The sequence below is a fragment of the Eptatretus burgeri genome, chromosome 9 (genome assembly GCF_056783735.1).
Source record: "Eptatretus burgeri isolate ZD-2024b chromosome 9, Ebu_testis_v1, whole genome shotgun sequence".
NCBI classification, from domain to species: Eukaryota; Metazoa; Chordata; class Myxini; order Myxiniformes; family Myxinidae; genus Eptatretus; species Eptatretus burgeri.
Window position 1 is genome coordinate 104385918 of NC_140969.1, and position 20655 is coordinate 104406572.

The 20655-nt window shown below is 45.0% G+C and overlaps 1 protein-coding gene across 2 annotated transcripts in view; it reads left to right on the forward strand.

Annotated features, from left to right (window-relative positions):
- The first annotated feature begins 6678 nt into the window (after positions 1 to 6678).
- The window catches only part of SLC24A4 (solute carrier family 24 member 4), a 178312-nt gene continuing 164335 nt past the window's right edge, over positions 6679 to 20655 (forward strand). Inside the window, exon 1 of one of the 2 annotated variants that reach the window (XM_085896455.1) lies at positions 6679 to 6876. The gene's annotated coding sequence lies outside the window, so the exon portion shown is untranslated. Of the gene's footprint in view, positions 6877 to 12945; positions 13074 to 20655 lie in introns of those variants that run through there. The other variant, XM_085896456.1, reaches the window with a different exon arrangement.

A 20655-nucleotide genomic window follows, 5' to 3' on the forward strand; every position in this document is an offset into this window, starting at 1 on the left:
TCAAGCCGACTGGCAGGGTCTCCAAGCAGCTATCAAACTTATAGACTGGTCTCCTATCGCTACTTTCTCCAACATCAACTCATCTTGGGAATTCTTTGAAAGAAACTTGCTCTCCCTCATGCACAGATTTATCCCCTCTCGTGTTCAGTTGTCCTACGCTTCCTCCTGCCCTTGGTTCACTGAAGCTTGTGGTGAGGCAATTATCCTGAAACAATGTGCCTTTGCCTCATGGTAAGCAAACCCAACTGAGGGTAATCTCAGTTCCTTCCATAAAGCTCGGAACAAGTGTGTATCTACCCTCAGGAGAGCCAGAAAACAACATCTTTCTCAGCTCAAGTCTGACCTTTCAACCCTCTCTCCCGCCTCAAAATCCGGCGACGTCCAATCAAATCTGTTTCAGGTTTATGTTCCCCCTCCATCCCCTCCCTTACCTTAAATGTCCACACTACTGATACCGCACGTGAAAAGGCTGAATGCCTAAACTCAGTGTTTGCTTCGAAATATTGTGCCCAAAACCCATCGCTTTCTGTACCCACCTTACCCAGTCACACCCAAATGTCCCTGTACTCTGTGTCCTTTTCTCCTGACAAGGTGGAGAACTTGCTGTCAAACCTCGACTCAGATTCTGCAACCGGTCCAGACGGCATCAGCCCATGTGTCCTCAAAGCCTGCTCCTCTGTGCTTGCTCACCCTCTCTCTGTTATACTCACCCTCTCATTTGCTCAAGGTCATCTGCCATCTGCTTGGAAATCAGCAAAAATTACTGCCCTGGATAAAAAGGTGCAAAAACAGATCCCTGCAACTACAGACCAATCGGCCTTCTCCCAATCATCAGCAAGGTTATGGAATCCATCATCGCTTCAGGCATTAAATCCTTCCTCTTCTTCAATGGCCTGATTTCCGATCATCAATTTGGATTCAGAACAGTCACTCTACCCTGGATATACTGCTTCTGCTCTCCCATCAATGGATGGAGGTCCTCAATGCCGGACATGAAATCAGAGCCATATCCATAGACATATCGCGTGCTTTTGACATGGTCTGGCATCCTGCCCTGCTCACCAAACTCTCTTCCGATGGTATCCAAGGCCATCTCCATTTATGGCTCGCAGACTTCCTCTCCTGTCGCAGTCAATGGGCGGTCCTAAATGGAGTTCTTTCATCCCCTCCTCCTGACCAGGCTGGAGTTCTTCAAAGGTAGCGTTCTGGGCCCTGTTCTTTTTCTGGTTTTCATCAATGATCTCTCCGATTCTGGAAAATCCTCTTTATCTCTTTGTTGATGACTCCACCCTCTGCCGTACCATCTGTCATTCCTCAGATTGGCAAGCAGCAGCTTCTTCATCTTCTGCAGATCTGGATAAAGTCACAAGCTGGTCCAACACGTTGAACATGTGTTTCAATCCTGACAAATCTCACTCTCTCACTATGTCTCTCCGAAAGGACCGTTTGGAATCCCCCCCCCCCCCCATCCACTTTCTCAACAATCCTTTGGAAGAAGTCCTTTCTTCCAAGCTTCTGGGTCTCACTATCTGCCATAATCTTTCCTGGGAAAGCCACATTTTCAACCTGGCCTCCAAAGCCAGTCGCCGACTGGGAATCCTGCACAGTGCAAATTCCTTCCTCGACCCACCTGTGCTCCTGACCACATACAAAGCTCTCGTCCACACCCTGATGGAGCAAATGCTCTCCCCTCTTTGCTGGTGCTCCTGCCTCCCACCTTTCTTGGCTTCATGCTGTGGAAACAAAGGCATTTCGGATCATTGGCATCTCCCACGATGAGGCTGAGTCTTTAGGCTTCTCACTCTCTCACCGCAGGCAGGTCGGTGGTCTTTCTGTCTTCTGCAGTTTCCTCTCCAGTCTCATCCCCCCTGCTCTGTCTGCGATTTGTCCCCACCACATTTCCTCAGGGCGCTCAAGGTCCGACCACAACCCCCTTCTGGTAAAACTACCAAAATCACGAATCACTACTCACCTTCACTCTCTCATTCCTCTTTTTTTCCACCTTTGGAATAAACTACCTCACTCTCTTCAATCCCATTCTTCTCTCCAGGCCTTCAAAACAGCTGTTCACCACCACCTCTTATCGTCCCCCGTCCAAATCCTCGATCTTTTCTAACCCCATTAATACACCCCAAACCCACCTCGTTCAAATTCCCTGCTTTCCTTCCTGAAAGTCCCTGTAACGTCCATCTTGTATTCCCCATGTTCCCTGCCCCTTCCCTCTCCCTTCCACAGATCTCCTAATGCCTCTGTTCCCCCACTGTTTTGTCCTTCCCTCTCCTGCCCCTCTTGTCTCATGCCCCCCTTGCTGGGCGTTGTGTGTTGGCTCTCATACGAGCCTCGACAACGTATACAACAAAAAAAACTGTCATCCTTTCTGGGTCGGCAAAATTAGTACGAGCTAATTGGAAAGTGGGGCACAACGGCACAGACACGCTCCCAGCAATGATGTAACCAGTAGCCGAGATGAGGGCTTGTGGAATGGCTGGTCAGGTGGATAATTGGATTGCAAACTGGCTTCGTGATAGGAAACAAAGAGTTGCTTTGAGTGGGAGGATGGAAGTTGTGGGGTACCTCGGGGATAAGTACTCGGACCATGACTATTCATAATTTATATCAACGATTTGGATAGTGGGGTGAAGAGTAAGCTTTCCAAATTTGCGGATGACACAAAGCTTGGAGGTGAGGTGGATAGCAGATGGGGTGGTGATCAGATTCAGGAAAGTATTGAGACTTGCATAGATTGGGTAAAAGATTGGTGGATGGAATTTAACCAGAGAAAGTGTAAGGTGTCGGGAATGCGAAAGAGCAATGAAAACAGAGATCCCAAGGGGTAATTTTGGAGCGTGTCACACAGGAGAAGGATCTGGGGCTGGTAATAGATGTCAGAGGTAAGCAGGCAGCACAATGCCAGGCAGCTATAGGTAAAGCAAATAGGGTTTTAGGTTTTATAAGGAGGGGGATTATATATAAATCAAAAAGAGGTGGTGTTAACATTGTACAGGAATTTAGTGAGGGTCACATATGGAATATTGTGTGCAGTTTTGGTCACCACAACTCAGGAAGGACACATGCCATAAAGAGGGTTCAGCGCAGGGTTGCGAGATTGATTCCGGGCCTCGCGAGACTCAGCTCTGAGGAGCGGCTGAAGAAAACGGTTACGAGGAGATATGATGATGATGTTTAAGATAATGAAAGGTATTGATAAAATAAGTGCAGATGAATTATTCAGCAGAGTAGACAGTGATATGACCAGGGGCCGTAGCCTGATAGTAAAGAAGAGGAGAGTTAAGACGGTAGTAAGGTAGGGGTCTTTCACTCAGAGAGTAGTTAATGCATGGAATGGTCTCCCTGGAAAGGTAGGGCAGCAGAAACAGTTAATAAGTTTAAATTAGAATTATATAGGTACCTGGAAGTTATGGATATAGAGGGGTATGGGGATGTTGATACGACTTTTAGGTAGTTTGAGCATTGATGGGTGATTGTAAACATGTGTATGGAGTGCTGTTGGTGGGGGTCTCGTCAAAGGGTGTGTGGTTGATTTTTTTTTCTTAAACCCTAGACTGTCTATGCCCATGCCCCCTCCCCTGAAAGGAAAAAACATACAAACAAAGCTACAAAAAAATTTGAAAAACCTTTTTGTATTTCCTTCTTTTGATCTTGTGTTAATAAATTAGTGTGGTGTTGATGTGGCGCAGGCATGATGTGCTGAATGACCTCCACCTGCGTGTGATTTCCTTGTGTATCATATCACATAATACTCTTTACATACTTCACATATGACAATATGAAATCCATGCATGTACATGCCTCATTATACTGGAATGTTGTCACGGCCAGAACTACAGCGGCCACTCGGTAGAGCGCATACCTCCACCAGGCTGATTAGTTGAAGTTTTGTATCCCACTAATCGGCCGGGTCTGGATTCGAACCTGAACTAAAATTTAATGATCCGGTTTTTTTTTTTGTATACATTTATCGAGGCTCGTATCAGAGCGAACACACAACACACCTCAAGGGGGGGGGGGGGAGGGCATCAGGGCATGAGACAAGAGGGGCAGGAGAGGTAAGGACAAAACAGTGAGGAACAGAGACATTAGGAGATCTGTGGCTTGTTCATTTAACCTAACCAACTCGTCTACCAAGTTTCGTCCGAATCCGTCCATTACTGTTCCCAGAGATGTTTTGGATGGAGGTTATGTTTTCACCGCAGTCATACAGACCAAGGGTGGATCCAAGTGTGGGGCGGTACCGTATATGCATGTGTCATATGCATGTGGATGACGGAGCACGAACCACTCACTTTGAATGACGTGGTTTGGAAAAGCATCCGCAGTGAGTGAACGATTCGCTCAGAATAACGTGGCATGGTACCACCATCGACTGTAGGGCGCTTGGCAAGTGGCTTAAGCACTCAAGCTAGCACTCCATTTAAATGGTGGATAAGGAACGGCTGGTCAGGCTGTGGGTGCATACCACATAGGATCCCATTAACTTTTATAGCCGGTCTTCACCGTGCCCACAGCATTTAAAGAAATAAAATGAATTTGTTCAAGGAATGACTTTATCCACAAAGGAGTTGCTGTTTAACATAGAACAAACCCGGAGACATCACAAAGTTTAATCGCCCATGAAATAAACATTGCAGATAATCCGCCACGTTGCCTGCTCGTCTGTGCACGCATCACGCGGAACATCAGTTCGCGGTTAGTGCAAACGTTATAACCATTTTAAAACGTCCGTTTTTCACCAGATTTGCTTTAATTCCCGGTAGAGCACCTCGTGAAATCGATGAAAATATAGACATAGATCTGGCAGATGCTACGGATAAGCAGCCCTTCTGCGAGACAGGTCACAATGTCAAGCAGTGAATGCATTAAATCATATGGTTCAATAAAGCTGATTAATTTTGGCACATTCCTCAATTTTTTTTGTTCACTTAATATAATTCTCCAAACAGTAGATAAAGATCAATTTAATTCTTTGGAAATTTCACATTTTCTTGTGTATCTATGGAGAAGGAGTAAACATAACCTTGCTTGCTTAAAGTAAATCGGTGTATCAGCAGAGTTACAAGACTAGTTATTTCTTTAAATTATCAGATTTCACTCCAGATTTCAACACTTATTTAGTCCGGACAATATTCTATCCTCAAAACCAAAATAATATTTTTATTACATACTTTAGTCAGTGAGCCTGGTGTTGGCGCAGTGATTAGGGCAGCGGCTTGGGATCCAAAAGGTCCTGAGTTCAAGCCCCCGTTGGGCCACTGAATTAATACACCAGGGGGTTGACTCAGCCTGTCATCCTTCCGAAGTCGGCGAAATGAGTACCAGTATACTGGGCCGGTGTATACCCCGGTTAAAATAGGTGTACCATATCCCTGTGTTGTAAGAGGCGACCAGGGTTGTGTCAGGAAGGGCATCCGGCGTAAAACATGTGCCAAATCACTATGCGGATCATACGGATGATCCGCTGTGGCGACCCCTAACGGGAGCAGCCGAAAGAAGAAGAAGAAGACTTTAGTCAGTGAGAGTAGATCGTGGAAAATCGTATCATATTATGCATGAAATCGCTCCAAGCTCTTGATTTGAAAACTATAATACTTACAAAAGTTATGTATACTGCGATTCGTAGCTATCATGAACAGGCATTCCATAATATGAGTGAGGAAAGTAGGAAAAAAAAGAAACTTTATCGTCAAACAATCATTGTGGCCTGTTCCACATCGAGGCATGTTTGAGCGGACCACAAAACATGGCAGCTTTAGACCCAAGCGAGGTTACCCAGGAGATGTCTTATGACCCCAGAGCATGAGGCGGCCGAGGATGTGCATGATAAAGGATATAATTAAATAAGGCCATTAATTATCTTCAAAAGTGATGTTTTAATTAACTTTAACACCCAATTTTTACTCTTGTGCTTCCTTGGAGCTCTACAAGTATGCATGCAAAGTTTCAGGCTGCCAGGTTTTATGGTTTTGAATTTATGGAGACACACACACACACACACACACACACACACACACACACACACACACACACACACAGCCATTTATGAGTATAGATGTAGATGAGAAGGGCATTAATACAGAGTACAAGCCACGTAATGTTGTTGCAGGTAGAGGATATCAATCTCAAGCTGTTATGGCTGAAAGAAACAAGATTGTTACCATTAGTGGAGTGGTTAATGCACAGGGAATAATCAGATACCACCTTTCTTTGTTTTTCTGGACAGTGAATGGTGCCAGACTTGATGCATGGGAAGACTGTTGGTGTTGATGGAATCCTGACACAGATGAGATGGTCAAATTCCCAGGTTTTTCGAAACTTGTATGCAGGACCATTTCATGAAATATGTACAATGTTGGGATGCTTCAGACACAATACTTGTCCTGTATGATGGTCACAGAAGCCACGTAGCGATTGACCTGATCAACTGGGCCAAGGAAAACAATGTTGTGCTGTTCGTTCTTCCTCCGCACTGTTCCCATATCTTACAACCTGTGGATATTGGATGTTTTGGGCCCTTTCTGCTGAAGTATATCCAGGAATGTTTGTCTTTTGCACGTGCCAATCATCGTAGAGCAACTAGGTATGACGTGTGTGGATTGGCTTGTAAAATACAGTATATGCAGATGAGGCACAAGAGGGTAGGCCGGAAGGATTGTTTTCGTGTTGTATTTCCATTGATCAAAGTTCTCCTCCATATTGGATGTACTCTCTCTGTAGTGTCGGCTCCTGTGAGGCAGAACTCTCATTTTCTTACCTGCGGTGCCTGAAGACCTACGTAAGAGATTCCATGGGAGAAAGTCGGATGGCAGCTCTGGTGATGTTTACCATCAGCGGCTGTGGGGTCATTGACACAAGTGAGACGTAAGTTACACTCAAAGTTTGGTCATATGTTGATGCTTCAAGTATCCTCTGACTAACTTGCAACTCTTGTATAACATGCAGTTTTTCCTTTGTTTCTTCTTTGTAAAAGATACAAAGATTCCAGTTTACAGGTGCCGACTTGCTCCGTCGAGGTAATGTTGATGACCGGGCAGGGACAGTCGATGTGGATGTCGGTGAACTTGTGTGGAGTTGCTGTTCCCTCATATTTACCTTTTACAATCTCTCAAGTTTCTCTGTCCTTGTATAACACGAGCGACAGTCCTTGTGCCAGCAAGTTGATGCAGACGGGCTTACTGTAAATTCCCCAGGAAGCCGATCAGATACATCTCTGAAATTGCCATTGCATTTCAAGTTACCTAAACCAAACTTGTCTTTCATTGTCAATTGTCTTTCAATCATCTCCTTTTGGTGTGACAAGTTTTTGCTCCCTCTCGAGTTGCCATATGATGCATTTCTTGGAATACAAGAGTCCTTTTCCTTGCTGCTTGACCTGTGTTTTCATTCATTGTAGCAAGTCAGGTCTTCATGCACCTATCATCAAATGATGAGTTGTATCATAAATCCCGAAAACTATAACAACATATTTAGTGATCACTTCTGATTCTCCACCAAAGTTGGTCACCATAGCAACATGAATTAACCGGAAGCTAACAGTCACACATATAATCATGCATACATGATACACCAATGAGAGAAGAAACATTTTCAGGACTCTGATCATAACTTCAACATTTTTGGAAACGTGACACATCGCAGTCATATCTGGAGGGACAGCGAATGGACGTACGAAAAAAGACGGACGGATGGACAGATGGACGCCTGAGCACATATGAAGATCCTGCAACAACATTCCACAGATGAACTATACAGAGGTTGTTGAGGAATACAAATATACAAAATGTCACCTGCGATATCAATCGTAATAACAAAGAACGTGATGTTAATAGTATCAACAGTTACGTCCATTCCACATGTGTAAATTAAAATTAACTCACCGAAAGTGTTCACAGGTTACAATTTGTTAATATACACTTGGACATATCACTATTATATTGTCATACATATATTTTCATTTCTTAAGTCCAATTGCCACTAAAATGTAAAGCTCGAGGCTGTTATTAACAATGACCGTCTATGTCACCTCCCCAACTCGTCCACCAAGTTTTATCATACCTCGTCCATAACTTTTTGAAATATCGTTTTTGGCCCCATCTCTCAATGATGAAGAATCACTTCTTAAATTAAAAGGGTATCGGATGTGGATCCGGATCTGAATCTTCAGCAAAAGCTCACCAATTCGACCTTGTCACACACCAAACCTGTGCATCAAGTTCCGTCAGAATTCGTCCACAATGATTTGAGATATCCTGCTCACAGACAGACAACACAGCGGTGAAACGTAACACTCCTTCCACCTTCGTTGGCAGAGGTTACAAGTTGCAAAAACGGATCCTCTTAACTACAATCCAATTGGCTTACTTCCAATCGACAGCAAGGTCACGGAATCCATAATCACAGTTGACATAAAATCATTCCTTTTTCTCCAATGACCTCATTTCAGATCATCAATTAGGATTTAGACCCGATCACTCTACCTTGGACATGATGCTACTACTCTCCCAACAATGGATGGAGGCCCTTAATATCAGACATGAGATCAGGGCCGTCTCTCTGGAAGTATCTCGAGCTTTTGACTCAGTCTGGCATCTCACCTTGCTTTTGAAACTCTCTCCATATTGAATCCAAGGCCAACTCCACTCTTGGAATGCTGACTTCCTCCCCTCTCATAGCCAATGTGTGGCCTCAATGGAACCCTTTCATCTCCTCTCCCTGTTAAAGCTGGAGTACTCCAAGGCAGTGTTCTTTACCCGTTCCAATTCCTAATCTTTATCAACGATATCTCTGACTCCCTGGAAAATCCTTTTTTTTCTCCTTGCTGATGATTATTCACCCTCCATCATGACATCCCTCATCCTTCTGACAGACAGGCAGCAGCCTGTTCCGTCTCTTCAGACCGTGACAAAATAACAAGTTTGTCAAACACTTGAAATATGTCTTTTAATTCTAAGAAATCCCACACACTGATTTTCTCTTTCTGAAAGGACCATACCACAAATCCCTCCCATCTGCTTTCTCAACCTTCTCGAGGAAGTTCAGTTATTCAAATTCCTGGGTCTCACCCTCAGCCATATTCTTTCTTGGGTAAACCACATTTCAAAGTTGGCCTCCAAAGCTAGTGGCCAACTGGGCATCCTCTGTTGTACAAAGTCATTCCTTGGCACACCTGCACTCCTCTCTTCCTAAAAAGCCTTCATCCGCAGTTTGATGGAGTACTGCTCTGGGCTGGTTCCCCTGCCTCACACCTCGGTCGTGCAGTTTGGCAATGTGGAATGAAAACCTTTAGATTTGTTCCTCTTTTTTTATTTTTATTTTTCCTTTCTGTGGAATCAACTTCCACATTCTTTAAATCTCACTCTTTCCTCCAGGTCTTCAAGACAGATGTTCACTGCTATCTCAGATCATGCCCATTCCAATACTCTGATCTTTTCTCCCCTCATTAACCCTCCCCTCCCTCCCCATTCCAATCCCTCCATCAAAATTTCCTGTTTTTCCCTCTTTGGAGTTTCCTTCTGTATCCATATTGTCCACTCCTTGCATCCTCTCCTGCCCTCCGCCCCCACTCCTCCCCACACTCAATGGTTGCCCATGTCTCCCTCTATCTTTGCCTTCCACTCTGCTGTTGGTGATTCCCCCCTCTCTCTACTGTTCATTTTGCGTCCTGTTACATCCTGATCCGTTCAGTGTTTGAGCTCTTCCACGAGCCATGACTATGTCTACAAATAAAGAAAAGAAAAAAAAGGACGGATGAACTGAGGGAGGAGATTGATGTGACGATGATCTTGACAATGAGATTGGTAATAAGCGGGTAGCCTGGGCACCTGGTGCGCACGGAGGAAGAGACATTGGCAAAGAAGGTGGATGGGTTGAGGGAGAAAGGTATGAAGAAAAGAGGTAGACTGACTGACTGATGGGAAGATTGTGTGACAGGGGTGGTGGGAGAATGGAGAGTTCACTGAGGATCGAGAGTGGTGGAGGAATACTGCAGAAAAGGTAGGGCAGCAGCAACATGTTACCATTAGGCCCCACCTTGTATCAAGGGAAATGTGTAAGAATAAGGTCGGAATGACATTGCCAAGGGGAGAATCCAACCCTCCTCCTGCCACACTCAGAGCAGACACTCGAATCACAATTCCACTGTGTCTGGTTACAAATCTCATCACAAAGTTTTAAATATCACAATTTACGATGACGATCAAAAAATAGAATACGAAGCTCCATCTCCATGTCTTTTCAGCTTTTGTAACCAAAATAAACAGTGGAGGCTAAAGCTCGAATACAAATCGCCATTTGTACTAAACTTTTCTGACTGGTTGAGAAATAGATCACAATAAAAGTGCACTTGTCAGTTTCTATCCCACGGAGACAAATTGACCATTCCTGCAAGGAGTGCAGAGTTAACCTTTGTGTGAAATCCATTTATAGTTTGTGCAGAACAAGGCATGACAGCAGGACTTGATACATATTGGGGGCAACGACGGAGGAACACCTTGTACTCGACAATAATTGTCTTATTCATCTTCAATTTATGTGATGTCGAGGAAGATTATCGTATTATCGACCAGCAAATACCACCCGTCGCTTTACTGAAGCGACAACGAAGAGACAGAGACAGAGACTGGTGGGGATGGGACAAAAAAAACAAGAGAGAAAGGTGAGGGGAGGAGAAGGAGGGGGGGGGTGCTTAGCAAGATAGTTTTATGGTATGCCCAATGACCACAAACACAAACACACATACACATACACATATACAGGGTGTCCACATTGAAATGAAACAACGTTGAACCCTTTTAACTTTTCACATGTAAATTTGAGAATGTTGATAGTTGTACACTAGTTGCCACACCATGTCGCGCAGTTTCTGAGCTTAATCCTTTGAAACCTGAGCTTGTTGGAATTTCAGCTCCTCCACGCTGAGCTCCCTTGAGAAAAATCTCGCCGCTTAGGTGTATAGAGGTTTGAATAGCGGCCGGTAAAACGGCTGTTAGAGTTCAAAGGGTTAAAGTGTATTTCGTGTTTCAGATTGCATTATGATGACCCCGCAAGGAAAGGCCGAATTGAAGTCACCTGTCCTGGTGCAATGACGATCCTGTACAACGTTTGACAAGGAACCACTGACCCGAAGGGACCTGCATGCATGGATGAAGGAATTTGAGGAGACTGGCATTGTTGTAAAACAGCATGGGTGAGGAAAGCCCAGAACATCGGAGAAGGATGTTGAATGCATACTTGCTGCCTTCCACAGAAGTCCCAGGTAGTCCACCGTCGTGCCAGTAACGAACTGCAAATTCCACGTTCAACTGTCCATAAAATGGTACGCACACCGCCTGCAGCTCTATCCATATAAGGCTCAACTGGTTGTGCAACGAAGAGTGGATGATCATATCAAAATGAGAAATGATGCAATGTATGTGCTCCACAGTCTGGACAACAACCTTGAGTATGTCAACCAGATCATGTTCTCCGACGAAGCACCATTTCACACAGGTGGGTGGGTTAGTAAACACAACTGCTGCATCTGTGAAGCAGAGAATCCACATGTAATCCATGAGGTCGAAAGAGACGGTTCAAAATTTCACGTTTGCTGCAGTTTTATGCATAACAGGATTGTCGGACCATTTTTCTTTGCGGAAGAATCTGTGACGGGCCATGTGTACTTAGACATGATTCAGCTGTTCGTGGCACCACGGGTAGACGACTGCCAAACGAACTTCATATTCCAGCAGGATGGGGCTCATCCCCACTGGTCCCATGATGTTCACTCCTTCCTTGATGCCTGGGTGCCAGACTGCAGGCTGAGTATTCATGGTTCCATTTCCTGGCCACCAAGATCTCCTGACCTTAACCCGCTCGATTTAATTCCATTTTTCCTGTGGGGTGATGTGAAGTGCAAAGTGCACGACACAAAGGTGCAGGACATCGTTCAGCTGAAAGAGCACATCACAGCAGCAGTGACCTGTGTAAACCCCCGGTGTGTGTGTGTGTGTGTGTGTGTGTGTGTGTGTGTGTGTGTGTGTGTGTGTGTGTGTATGTGTGTGTATTGTTGCAGCCACGGGTACCGAGACACCAACTTGTCACTCAGGGGGATTAATCCCCTGTTGTCTTCAGAAGAGCTGGACCTGGGGCCACCTCTCACAATTAACGTTCTGGTACAGTGGGTTGTTTTAAAACCACAAATGCCACACAGTCAACCATGAGTTCCAGTGTGCACCGTCTAATTATTCCGTTTAACGAGGTCACGTGGTTACCTGAGCAGGGAGCGTGCGTGTCTTGTCCGTCACCAGCACCCAGCCTTGCCGTGCACCCTCTCGCGAACAGCCTTGAACGCCAGTCAACGACTGGGGGGGGGGGGCACCGATATCGTCTGTCACGGGTTTAGACCCTTGTGCTGTGACACGGGCAGCCCCTCACACTTCACGAAACTGGTGACGTCCAGTGACCCACACGATCCGTCGGTGACTGACCTGTGCCTCACTCGTTGTCGGCACTGCTCACACCCACACACGCACCACACGCTCGCTTGCTTGCTTGCACACTCGCACGTTTCCTCACTCGCACGTTTCCTCACTTGCACGTTTCCTCACTCGCACGTTTCCTCACTCGCACGTTTCCTCACTCGCACGTTTCCTCACTCGCACGTTTCCTCACTTGCACGTTTCCTCACTCGCACGTTTCCTCACTTGCACGCTTCCTCGCTTCCTCTCTGGCTCGCTTCTTCCCTCGCGCGCTTCAACTCTCGCTTTCTTTTTGGCTCGCTTGCCCACTTCTTTCTCGCTTCTCTTCTCATGTGCTTCCTCTCTCGCTTTCTTCTCCTTCTTTTGCACGCTTACACCCGCTTCTTGCTCGCTTCTCGAGCACTTCCTCTCTCGCTTATTTCTCTCCCATACAGACCTCCAATTCTTTTTATATCTGTGGCCCGTCTCGGCGGGCGCAGAGTCCCCCCAAGCTCACCCCGCCCCACTTGCGCACCGTTACCATGACATCCCGTGCGCTCGAAAAAAGGCGGGCGTCTGCGCTTGCGAAAAATACTTGCATAAATGTTGCTGAGGAAAAATAAGGTGGGTGCCAGCGCTCTCGAAAGAAATGTGTGTAAACGTGTCTGTCGTAAAGAAAAAAAAAAAAGCTTCCCATAACAGAGGGGATCTATTCTTTACCCTTCTCAACGCATCACATTTAAAATCCCATTAGACATGGGGATGGGGCTCATCTAAACATGCATTTAAGGAAATAACTGTGTGAGGATCTGGATGTGTGGATGCATTCATCAGACAGGATTCTGAAATCCGTTACAATATATATATATATATATATATATATATATATATATATATATATATATATATATACATACATACATACATACATACATACATATACAGGGTGGCCTGAAAGTCACTTTACCCTTCCCAGTGAAGCATTGTTCTTGAACTCTTTTAATATACAGGTTTTATTGTACAGTACTTACAATAATTAATTTGTCATTGTATCTGTATGTGCTACATCATTCTTCTGAGTCAGTGTTTCCGCATACCATAGCGAGTGAGGGGCGAGGGCAGAGGGGAAGGGACTGAGGGAAGTGCGAGAAATGTATCAGGGGTAAAGTAACTTTCAGGCTACCCAGTATATATATATATATATATATATATATATATATATATATATATATATATATATATATATATATATATATATATATATATATATATATGTATATGTGTGTGTACAGTGTATATTGTTATAGCTGTGGAAATTCGCAGAACACCAGAAAGGTCCGTAGTTCAGTTAGATCGATAAGTCTGTGTTCAGTGAGATTTCCCCACCGTTGTTTAATGGGAATTATTCGTGTCACAGGGCTGTGATCCTTTGAGGTAGTGTTTTTCTTTTTCTATCGTTATTTTGGACCAACCACATCTCAACCACCATTACAACAACCACCTTAACCACAATGCCAACCACGCCACCATCACAACAACCACGATCGCCTCAACCACAACCGAACCACCACCACCAACGTCGCTCTCAACAACCGCTTCACAGCAACCTCCACCACAACCCCTCCACCACAACCACACGCTCCTCTCAACAAACCATGCCATCCTCACCACTTTACCCCCAACCACCAACATCGCCTCACCACCTTATCCACACCATCAATCACCTAACCACCTTTGCAACCACAACGCCAAGCACCAGCTACGCCACAACTACAAGCAACCACACCACAATCCCACGCACCAACAAATAGCATCTGCGAAAGCCAGCGCAACACGAGCAAAAAGACCAAGGAGAAACCTCCAATGGTGCTCGTATTTTTCCCGCCTATTTTTACCGCCTATTTTCTCCACGCTTGGTGTGGGGGAGGTGCGATCCGAGCAGAGGTCAAAGGTGAGAAAGGGTGGGGGCCTCTTTTTGGGGGAATGATTTCCTTGGACCTGAGCCAAGAATGATTTCCCTCACCCCCCAGATGGCGCGCGGGGAGGGGGACGAGAGGGTACGCCCCTTTTCTAGAAGCTTCCCGCAGGAGCTGGAAGGGGGGCGGAGCAGAAAACGGGGAGGAGTCAGGCGTTGGAACCTGGGGAATAAAAGGGCGCACGAGACGCCAGGTTTGTGCGTTGTTGGTCGTCGGGTCGTATTGTCTCTTCGGGGGAGCTTCGTCTCTTCATGGCATTGGGGATTGCTGCTGCTCCGTGGCGTTCGAGATCCGGGTGCCTTCCCTCTGGGTGCCAAGTCGTAAGGGTTGTGTGCGGTGGTCCAGGGTCGAGGCGCGCATGAGAGGAGAGTGCCGGAGAGAGCTCACCGACCGTCACACCACGAGGGTGCAGGTAACCAGTGTCGGTCTCGTGGGACCCATTCGGTCAGCCAAGTCCCACGCCATAAAGGCCCACGGGCCCAGTCTGACCCCCCCTGTCTGTGGGGGTGGTCTTTTCTCTTCTTTTGTGTGAATGATGTGGCGCTGTGTCCATAAGTAAACCTGTTAAGTGCCTGTGAAATAATAAGAATATTCGGTCGTAGTGCTTTCCCTTGCTTTTGTTTGCCTTGCTCGTGTCTTTGTCCCCGTCCCATGTATGCTTTTCTGTGTACGTGCATGATTGTTCCATTGCATCATTGTATACGTGTTTCATTATAATAAATGTGCTTGGTTCAAATGTATCCCGTTCGTCGCGTCATCCTTTCACCTATTGGAAATGCCATCTTGCATCGCGGAATAAATAGCTGGGTTTTAAACACCCGTTAAATAGAATCGGATCCGGCGAGGTCGGGCGATAATACCCGCTCGGTTATCACTGCAGAACGGAACGGACCGCTTAAGCGGTTCGTGTCCCAAGCCGACCTGCGTCGAGGTACGGTCGCCCGGTCGGCTGCCCGCGAAGGTACTTAGGTATATCGAATTCGGCAAGTGACCCTATCTTGCGTGGGTAGACAATTGGCTCAGCCCTGGTGGGGCTAAGAAACCCACCCGTGACTGGTTTCCGGCGTTAGCTCCGGAAAGTCACGACTGAATTGTCCGTCCGGTGGGCGACGCGGTTGCGATTAGAGAGACGCGGCCGATTGCATGCTGGGGGGCGCGAATTCATAACAATATATATATATATATATATATATATATATATATATATATATATATATATATATATATATATATACATATATATATATATATACATATACATATATATATATATATATCTTCTTCTTTCGGCTGCTCCCGTTAGGGGTCGCCACAGCGGATCATCCTTATGCTCCGCATAGTGATTTGGCACATGTTTTACGCCGGATGCCCTTCCTGACTCAACCCTGGTCGCCTCTTACGACACAGGGATATGGTACACCTATTTTAACCGGGATATACACCGGCCCAGTACACTGGTACTCATTTCACCGACCTCGGAAGGATGACAGGCTGAGTCAACCCCCTGGTGTATTAATTCAGTGGCCCAACGGGGCTTGAACTCAGGACCTTTTGGATCCCAAGCCGCTGCCCGAACCACTGCGCCAACACCAGGCTCGTGTATATATATATATATATATATATATATATATATATATATATATATATATATATATATATATATATATATATATATATATATATATATATATATATGTATGTATGTATGTATACACACAGTTTAGCCAGAAACGTTATTCCCCAGAAATCTATTAAATAGCTGGTACGTACTTGGCAACTCCGCTCGGCTGCACCTGATCTGGTAAGTAACATAAATAACGTAAGTACATACTGAGGGCGCGATTCCCCAATAAGGAGGTCACATGTTCTTAGGCAGAGGTAAACGGTTGTCAGTAGAGGACCCTAAGTCATGTGATCAAGTTATTGACGTTAGCGGTCGATTCGTGACCTGAAGCGACACGAAGTTATTCATGTGCGATTCCCTGTGAGTCCAGAGAGGAACCCAAAACAGACCCTCCCTCATGGTTCCCCCGTGACGCCGGATCCATGACAATGTGTGTATGTATGTATGTATGTATGTATGTATGTATGTATGTATGTATGTATTTGTGATTTGTATGTGTGTGTGAGTGGTCATAAAGCATAAAATAACATTATCTTTTTCCAAACTCCCTCTCCCCCCCCCCCAACACACCTTCCTCACTCTTTCTCCCTTCCTTGCTCCCTCCTTCCCCAGCCCCCTTCCATCCCCTCCTCACTCCTCTCCTTCCCCTCTCTCCACCTCCTCTTTCTCCCCTCTCCCCTCTCTCCACCTCCTCTTTCTCCCCTCTCCCCTCTTCCTCTCCCTTCCTTGCTCCCCACCCCTTCCCTCCCTCTCCACTCCTTCCTTGCTCTCCTCAATCCTCGCAGTCCCTCCTCAATCCTCGCAGTCCCTCCTCTCTCTTTCTCTTGCTCCCACCCCCCTCCTTGCACTCCTCCTGCCCGGACTGTATGGTGATGCATGGTGAGGCGTCGCTCTCCACCCCTCCCTTCCTTGCTCCTTTCCCTCCTTGCCCCTTTCCCTCATGTCAATATGGCAAAAACGTTATGGCCTACACACACACACACACACACACACACACACACACACACACACACACACACACACACACACACACACACACACACACACACACACACACACACACAACATCAAAACGACAATCACATGTGTTTACCTTCTGAGTTCTTTAGAAGAAGAATTCAAGTGCAAAATTAGTTAAATTCAATTCAAAACTAGAACGGGCACTCGTAGAGAGCATATACCTTCGGCGCCGCTACTGTTTTGTTCTTGGCATAACAGAGTGGGGAACAGAACAAGGAGCATTTTGGTGCTGATTTCATACGAATCGGATAAGAATTGACTGCGTTATGATAAAAATACGCAAATCTGCAAGGTCGTGACCCCCCTGACCTTTGACCCCCAACCGCAAGTAAGGGCAATTACGTCATTGTGTCAAGTTGCATATCACAAGATTGGGCATTAAATTCTTAACATTTTGGCATTAGTTTCATGCAAATTGGATAAAAATTGACCGCGATATGGTAAAAAGACAATTTTGACCTTTTCATGACCTTGATCTTTGACCCAATTGCTCCCAAAATCTAATCAAATGGTCCTTGGCTAATAACCAATCATCCCACCAAATTTCATGCAATTCGGTTTAATACTTTTTAAGTTATGCGAATAACAAACAAATAAATAATCATTGGCATCTCCCACAAACATATATTTTGGTACTGATTATAATGCCAGGATTTGGGACATTTTCTTTTAAAAACAAGGGTAATGACGTAATTGTGTCATGTCGCCCATCACAAGATTGGGCAATGAATTCTGAACATTTTGGCATCGGTTGCATGCCAATTAGATCAAAATTGACTGCGCTATGTAAAAATACGAATTTGACCTTTCCGTGACCTTGACCTTGACCTTTGACCCGATCGCTCCCAAAATCTAATCAAATGTTCCTTGGATAATAACCCATCATTCCACCAAATTTCAAGCGATTTGGTTTAATACTTTCTGAGTTATGCGAATAACAAACACACACACACACACACACACACACACACACACACACACACACACACACACACACACACACACACACACACACACACACACACATTCACAAATAAATAAATAAATACACAGCGACCAATACATAACCTTTCGCAGAATGCGAAGGTAAATATCTCAAACCACAGAGAACACAAAATGTTTGTCTTTGCTATTCACAGTTCGAACCAACATAGCAGAACTCAGAACATGGCGGAACTCCGAGCATGATTTTTGTTTTTAATACGATTCCCTGTTGAAGTGATGGGTGGTGAAATGAAAGCAGATCACACAAACATGTGAAATAAAGTGATGTCATCAATCTACTATACTAAAAAAAAATAGAATATGTTTGTTTGTATGTATGTATGTATGTGTGTGTGTTTGTTCGTCCTTTATAGGCGGCCGAACCGTTGGATGGAATGAGATGAAACTTGGCATGAGTGATCCTTGGGACATGAGAACGGACATGGGGGGGGGAGGGTCAAGTTCAAGGTCAAAGGTCACGGGGTCAAGGTCACCGTGTAACTTCAATATCTCAATTTCATCCGATCGAGATGGGACCAACGCCATTCGACAGATAATCAAAATTAATACTGAAGGACCAATTTTGTGCCCCGTCTGTGACGGGGTTGCGGCTAATGTATTACTAAAACTCTCATCTTCTTTATATGTATGTATGTATATATATATATATATATATATATATATATATATATATATATATATATATATATATATATATGTATATACATATTTGTTTGTGTGTTCCCGAAATACAGCCAAAACCATACACGATAGCGCAAAACTTTTTGGCCCACCTTACTCACCAATCTCCTGCGGCGTGCAGTATCAAGTTTTGTTCAAATCGGGCAACAAAAAAATAATTAAAAAATCAATTCCCGATTCAGTCAAGTACTCCTCGGGAGAATTTGATCAATGCAAACAACCTCAGCGGTATAGTTCGCTGGAGCTAACTTTTTTTTTATCAACTGCTGTCACAACGGGAACCCAACGGGTTCACAGGTTGTCTAGTATAAAATAAAATTGCACGACATTTTCAGCAGGTGAGGCACTGCGTGGCCGAACGCGGGTCGGTGGGGCCTAAATTTTGTATGTCGATCGATGTATTTTTGATTGTGTTTTTAATCAGGTCAAACCAGATTAGATCTGTCACTTGCTACAGGTACCATGTAAACCTGTCCTAACCTGTTTCATGGTCAGGTTGTCGTCGACTAAACCGTCTCCCCCACCAAGTTTCTAGGTGAGGAGGGTGTATGATATGGACACCCAGCAGGATTCAAAACAAAACCTGTCAAAGGGCGGAGGAGCTCCTTGTGAGCCAATGGCCATCCCAGGTGGGTTACTTTTTTAGGAGGTTCGTGGCAGGATTTGCACTCCGATAATGATAATTGAGGTAACACTGGTCAACGAGCGTATTATGAGATTAAGGATTCGTCACTCCTTGGGTGTCGTTTCCCTGGTCTCGGTATATGCTCTGACTGAGGCGAGTGATCTCACCGCGAAGGATGCATTTACCACACTAAAGTCTGTGTGGTTGGTCAGAGCCCCAGGCGAGATAGTCTTCTAGTCTTGACGGATTTCAATACATCGACTGGAACTGATTGGGATGATTATGAGACATGTGTTGGTCCCCATGGGTCTGGAACTGTGAACTACAACAGCACTAAGTTCCTTGACTTTGCAAGAAGTCATGGACTTAGGGTGGCTGGTTCATGGTTTTAGCACCCATAGGCTCAGCGCTGGATTTGGTATTTCAACGCTGGTGGTGTGGCAAAAGGAGATTGACCATGCGCTCGTTGATGGTCCCTGGAGGATGATCCAGAACTGCAGGGTCTACTGAAGTGCTCAGTTCCTCAATACCGTCCACAGGCTTGTTGTTGCAACTTTAAAATTGCAGCTTAAATCTGGACGAAAGGTACCATCTCAGCCAAGGCTGAATGTTGGCAAGCTCCAGGATGAGAGGGGAGCTGAGGAGTTTGGGAACATGCTGAGTGGAGATTTGTGAGTCTAGCTGCTTTGCGGAATCCTGAAGAGTTGTGGAGTGCCTTCAAGACCACCATCCTTGATGTTGCCCGTGGTTGTTGTGGAAGAAAAAAATAATTATATTCACGTACTCTCAATTTTAAATGTTGCTGGTGCTTTATAAATTTAATATTTATGCTATAGTCGAATTGGCTGCCAATTGTGTTTCCTTTTTGTCTGGTTGTTGATGGGGGGAATGTCTTATTATGAGACAGGGTGGCCTGGTTGATGGCACTGCACCTTTTGCCATGATTATGTCATTCTCTTTCACCCGGTGGACACGTATTGCAGTTTGAGTTATTTTGCCTAATGCTACACTGAACAACAAATTTCAATTTTTTTTTTTTACTGGAGATGTGTAACGTGATTAAGACTAATTTGGGTACGCTGATTTCAAAAATCATAACCGTTTTGCTGTATCACGTCAGGATTTTCAGGAACAGAAATATTCCCATTGCCTAGAAGTCAGGATTTCAATGAAATTTACATATGTCTTTAACATGTCTATTTCGTACAATTGTTGTTAACTTGTGTTATATTTCTTTCTTTCAGATAAAGATGAGTAGGCGTTCCTGTACCAATC